Source organism: Mastomys coucha, chromosome X (assembly GCF_008632895.1).
Source record: "Mastomys coucha isolate ucsf_1 chromosome X, UCSF_Mcou_1, whole genome shotgun sequence".
NCBI lineage: Eukaryota > Metazoa > Chordata > Mammalia > Rodentia > Muridae > Mastomys > Mastomys coucha.
Genome location: NC_045030.1, coordinates 44,532,486 through 44,539,058, shown reverse-complemented (window position 1 = coordinate 44,539,058; position 6,573 = coordinate 44,532,486).

Sequence of the window (6,573 nt, the reverse complement as noted above, 5' to 3'; positions counted from 1 at the left end):
AGGCCTATCAGAATTATGGCAGATTTCTCACCAGAGACTATGAAAGCTAGAAGATCCTGGGCAGGTGTAATACAGACCCTAATAGAACAAAAATGCCAGCCCAGGCTACTATACCCAGCAAAACTGTCAATTTCCATAGACAGAGAAACAAAAGTATTCTATGATAAAACCAAATTTACACAATATCTTTCCACAAATCCAGCCCTACAAAGAATAATAAATGGAAAACTCGAACCCAAGGAGGGAAACTACATCCTAGAAAAAGCAAGAAAGTAATCTTCCAACAAAACTAAAAGAAGAGAGCCACATGAACAGAATTCCAACTCTAACAAAAATAATAGGAAGCAACAATTACTTTTCCTTAATATCAATTAATACCAATTGACTCAATTCCCCAATAGAAAGACATAGACTATCAGACTGGGTATGTAAACAGTACCAAACATTTTGTTCAATTGCCTTATGTAATTTTTTTTAAGTTTTATGGGTTTTTTGTTTTTTGTTTTTGTTTTTATATTAGATATTTTCTTTATTTACATGTCATATGATTTCTCCTTTTCCAGTTTCCCCTCAAAAAAATAAAAACAAAAAATAAAAAACAAAAAACAACAAGAACAAACCCCTGTTGCCTGTCCCCTCCCCCTGCCTGCCACCCCACCCTCTCCCTCTTATAGGCCCTGGCATTCCCCTACACTGGGGCACAGAACCTTCACAGGGCCAAGGGCCTCTCCTCCCATTGATGCTCGACTTAGTAGAGGAATGCCTTATGTATTTTTATGTTGCTTTTTCCAGCACTGTGGATGGAACATAGGCTTTTTTAGTGCTATACTAGTTCTCAACCACTGAAGTGCATGATCAGTCTCCTTTATTTTTAATAATATTGTATTTTTATTGTCATTGATTACAATGTTATGTCATCATTTTAGTATTTAAACATGATTTTTACATTTCAACAACATATTGCATGCAAAATAAGAATTTTCCTTTTGTCCTTTCATATTGATATGACTTAAATTTCTTTTTCTTGTTTCTTTCACTGGTTAAGGTTTGAAAGTGATTAAATTATACTTTTCCCCCGTGTTAATGTTAGAGGAAAAAGTATTCAGTATTTTACAGATAAATATAAAATTTTGCTGGTAATATATGATATTAAATAGAAGTTTTAGTAGTATCTCAGTAAGATAAAGTTTTATTCCTTCTATACTGACAATTTAAACGTTAATGGATAATTAAACTTGTCAGATCCTTTTATGCAGCTAGTATTAGATTCATGTAGTATATGACTATGATTACATGTATTCAGTTGATTTTGTAATTCTGAATGAACTTTACTTTTGTAAGAAAAATGCCATATGATCAAGATATAATTTCCTTCTTTTAAATTGCTAGATTTGAAGTGTTAATGTCCTTTAAAGATATTCCCACTGATGTTCATGATGGATACTATTCTATAATTTTTATTTGTGCCTTGTGTTCATATTTGTGTCTCTCACAGTAAACATGAATAAAATAGACATTAAATGTGTTATCTCTTCTACAACTCCATGAAACTGCAAAGAAGTGCTGATATTTTTCTTTTGTTTACTGTTATTTTTTAGTTTATAATTAACAAGTTTATCTATTTAGGCATGCAGCCTTCTTTTTGCAAGCTCTTCTGAGAATTAATTTCAGTTTTCTTTTAAAATATATAGAACTATTTGTGAATATTTTCTTCCTCATACATGAGTTGTTAGTAATTGATGCCTTCTGAGAAATTGGACTATGTCATATAACCTGCAAATATTTTGAGCATACCATTGCTCCTATTATTGTCTTTTTGTTATTCATGAAATTAACAATCTGTAAGTTGACCATTTTTATCAGTTAGTATAAATAGAGATCTAATAGCATTGACCTTTTTATGCAACTAGTATAAATTTTTGGTTTTATGGACACTTTTCTTTCTTTTTGTTTTTTAATTCTTTTCACTTTAATTTGTTCAAGCTCTTAACCATAAATTTCCTTTATGTTATTTTTTCTTTAATATTAAAACTATCACCTGGAAAACTCTTATTACTCTGAAAACATTTTTCTTCTGAAATATCACAGGTTTTTTTTTTTTTTATTTTAAAAAACAATCGAGACCAAAGTTAAAATTTGCATTAATGTCTCAGTTAATTTTTCTCTATCTTACTTATGGTTTTTAAAGTTGTAAAACATCATGATCAAAGCTTCTTGTGGAGAAAATGGTTTGTTTCACTTTAGAGTTTATAATTTTTGTCATCTAAGGAAGTCAGGGCAGGAACCTGGTGACAGGAACTGATGCGGAGACCATGGAGGAGTGCTGCTTACAGGTTTGATTGCCATTGCTTGCTCAGCCTTGCTTCTTCTAGCATCAAGCCTTGCCCAGAGTTAACTGGGCATTCCTAGATCAATTATCACACAAGGATAGTTTGTTTTTATCATTGTATCACAGGCCTGACTAGAGGTACTAGAGGTGGGAATATTTTATTAATTCAGGTTTCCTCTTTTTGAAAAGAATCTAACTTCCATCAAGTTGACACAAAACTAGGTAGCAAACTGTGATAGAATATTCTGGCAAAATTTATTTAAGACAGGAAGGATCTATTATTGTTCCTAGTTCAGGGATATTGCCAGTTATTGCAGGGAAGTCAAGGCTACAGAGGCTTGAAGCAGCTAATAACATCATATCCACAGTTAGGAAACACAGAGAAATGAATGTGTGTTAATGCTCAGTTCTCCTTTATTTAAACAGTCCTGAATCCCCTGAACAACAAGGAACAATCTTGCATCTACTTAAGATGTATATTTCTACATTAACTGACATAATATAGGTAACCCCTTGAAGGTATCCCAGAAAACCTTATTTCATGTAATTGTTAATTCTATCAAGTTGACAATACATAATTATCACACATATGAGAAGTTATTTCCTTTATCTTTTTTACCTGGCATGGCTTCATAATCATAGTATAACTCAGTCTTGCCTTGATTCACAGCTGCTCTGTCTTTGTTCACAGAAAACATGATCATAGGAATATTATATGCCATCATGCCTGCTACAAGGAAACATCTTAAAGATAGACTGCAATGTTCTTATAAGGAACAAGTATTATAGGATAAATTTGCAATGTCTTTGAGATTCTGATAAAAACAGAAAACATAAACCCAACAGTGTTTCATTCAATAGTGTGTTTAAAGCTTTCTAGTTAAACTATTTGCCAACACTTTAAAAAAATATTGATGGAACTATTTAAAAAAAATATTGATGGCCAAAAAATTGAGAATAGATAGTCTATAGGCCTAGGGGGAAACCAAATACTATTGTCCTTTGTGAAGGTTTGTATATGCTCAACCTTGGGAGTGTCATTATTAGGTGTGGCCCTAATAATGTGTAAGTGTGGCCTTGTTGGAGTAGGTGTGTTACTGTGGGTATGGGCTTTAATGCCCTCATCCTAGCTGCCTGGAAATCAGTATTCTGCTAGCAGCCTTTAGATGAAGACCTAGAACTCCAAGCTCTGCCTGCACCATGCCTGCCAAGATGCTGCCATGTTTCTGCCTTGATGATAACCGACTGGACCTTTGAACCCACAAGTCAGCCCCAAATAAATGTTGTCCTTATAAGAGTTGCCATGGTCATGTCTGTCCACAGCAGTAAAACACTAAGACATTCTTCTAAAGAAACACAACAATACAATGATTCATAATAACTCTTCAATCAGCATAGGTCAGTCAGTGTCTTACTCAGCTACAGTCAGATGATCTTATTCTTACCATATATGGGCATTAATAATATTGAGACCCATAAGGGGACAATCTGAAAAAAAGTGAGATACTTTGGAACACTCATCTCCAAATGGATTGTTTTCATTATAACCCCCCTCAGGGTTCAGAGGATTTTGTTGAAGGGGAAGTGCAAGCACTGTAAAAGGTAGATGGGAGGGATGACACCACTGTATAGTTTCTTCCAGATGCATCAAGACTGATGCACATATATTTTCTTGGAGGCTGTGTCATCGAGCAGAGGGCCTGCACATGTTCAATCCAAATGTGTTTGCAGAACTGAGAGTGGAATGGGAAATGAGGGCCCATTGAATGAGTCCATGGTAAATGAGTCAAAAATCTCAGTGTAAAACTTGGAAGTCTGAAGTTACCGCAGGAAAGCATAGGTGAAGAAATCAAAGCAAAGGCAAGGACATTCTGGTCAGAACTCCAGTAGAAAATAATAACAAGAACTGGCAAAAAGTATTACATGAAATTAACAAACTACACAGCAAAGGAAGGGATTACCAGAAAGAGTAGAGAACATGCAGAGGGGAAAACTCCATTTCTTTAACCAAAAGTTTATCACCAAATGACAACCTCCTGCAAAGGAAAAATTAGTAGTTTCCTCGATTGGAATCTCATTGGATGTATAAATCACACTTAATGGGAGAATCCATGCCCAAGTCAAAAATCTCAGTGTAAAACTTGGAAGTCTAAAGTTACTGCAGGAAAACATAGGTGAAGAAATCAAAGCAAAGGCAAGGACATTCTGGTCAGAAGAACTCCAGTAGAAAATAATAACAAGAACTGGCAAAAAGTATTACATGAAATTAACAAGCTACCCAGCAAAGGAAGGGATTACCAGAAAGAGCAGAGAGCATCCAGAGGGCAAAACTCCATTTCTATTCATCTGAAATATGATTAATAGCCAGTATATATAAATAATTAAATTTAAATTCAAAAAGAATAGTCCAATCAATAAATAGAAAAAAATGAATGTGACAAATAGGACTCTAAGAATTAAAGATGTCCAATAGATATTTTGAAAAGGTGTATAACATGCTTAAAAATCAGGGAAAAGGGAACATAGAAATTGCTTTGTGATTCCATTTCATCTCAAACAGAATGATGGACATCAAGAAAACAAAATAAACCATAAGTAATGTTACGAAGCATGCAGAAAATGGAACCTTTACACATAATCAGTATGAGTATAAATTACTGAAGCCAAAATGGAAATCAGAACAGAGATTTCTTGAAAATCTAAAAGTAGAATTTCCATATGGTCCAGCTTTTTTCATCTTGAATCTATGCCTGAAGGATCCAAAGTCAGTATAAATAATGATAATTCATTGCATAGCCATGTTTCTTTTGGCTTTTTCAAAAAAGAAAGAGATAGACTCAGATAAATGCATTAAAATGTGTTAGTTTAAAACTAGAGTTTCAATAAGCCATGAAACAGCATGTAATTATGTCATTTTCATACATTGGGAAAATGGATCATCAGATAACTGAAATAACTCAGATTTAGAAAGATAGACATTAAATATTTATTCACATACATGGAATCTAGATTTTAATGACATAAAACTTTAAATGGCATTATTTTCAAAAATGAAGGAGAAAGTTGGCAGTGAGAATTGGAAAAAAAGAGGTTAATAGTGGGGTGAAAATGATCAAAATATATTATATACACATAAAAATACCATAATGAAATATTTAATCTTTTTGTTGGATATTTTCTTTATTTACATTTCAAATGTTATCCCCTTTCCTATTTTCCCTCCCTCCCGGAAACACCCTATCAAATCCTTCCTCCCCCTGCTTCTGTATTCTTCCACCCACCTACCCATTCCCACCTCCCCACTCTCAATTCCCCAACACTGGGGCATCTATCGAGCCTTCATAGGACCAAGGACCTATACTCCCATTGATGCATGACGAGACCATTCTCTGCTACATATGGAGCTGGAACCATGTATACTACTTTGTTTATGGCTTAGTCCTGGGGGCTCTGAGGTGTCTGGGTGGTTGATATGGCTGTTCTGCCTATGGGGTTGCAAACCCCTTCAACTCCTTTAGTTCTTTCACTAACTCATCTATTGGGGACCCCACGCTTAGTCCAATGGTTGGCTGTGAACATCCATCCACCTCTGTATTTGTCAGGCTCTGGAAGGGCCTCTCAGGAGACAGCCATATCAGGCTCCTTTCAGCATGCCCTTCTGGGCATCAACAATAGCATCTGGAATTGGGATGAACTCTATATGGGATCAATCTCTGGGTGGCCTTTCCTTCAGTCTCGCTCTACACTTTATCTCCATATTTGGTCTTATGAGCATTCTGTTCTCCTTATAAGAAGGACCAAAGCACCCATACTTTGGTCTTCCTTCTGAACAGTCCCATAACCCCTATGCACCAGAGACATGGGAGGTAAGAGACTCTCAGGACTAAAAGGGGGGACCTTATATGAAATGCCAGAGAGTAGGGAGAGGAAACATCTAGAGCCTACCTATAGTAGGAAGACAGGGCATCAAGTGAGGGATGGGGTTTCCAGAGTCTCTTCTCTGACCCATAATTGTTCCTGTCTGAAAGAATTACAGGGATGGAAATGGAGAGGAGTCTGAGGAAAAGAAAGTCCAGTGACACACCCAAAGTGAGGTCCAACTCAAGGGAATGTCCCAAGGCCTAACAATATTACTGAGGCTATAACTGCCCTCCGAAAAACCCAACAAGCAGCTGAAAGAGTCAGATGCAGATATTTGCACCCAACCAATGGACAGAAGCAGCTGAACCCTGTTGTTGAATTAG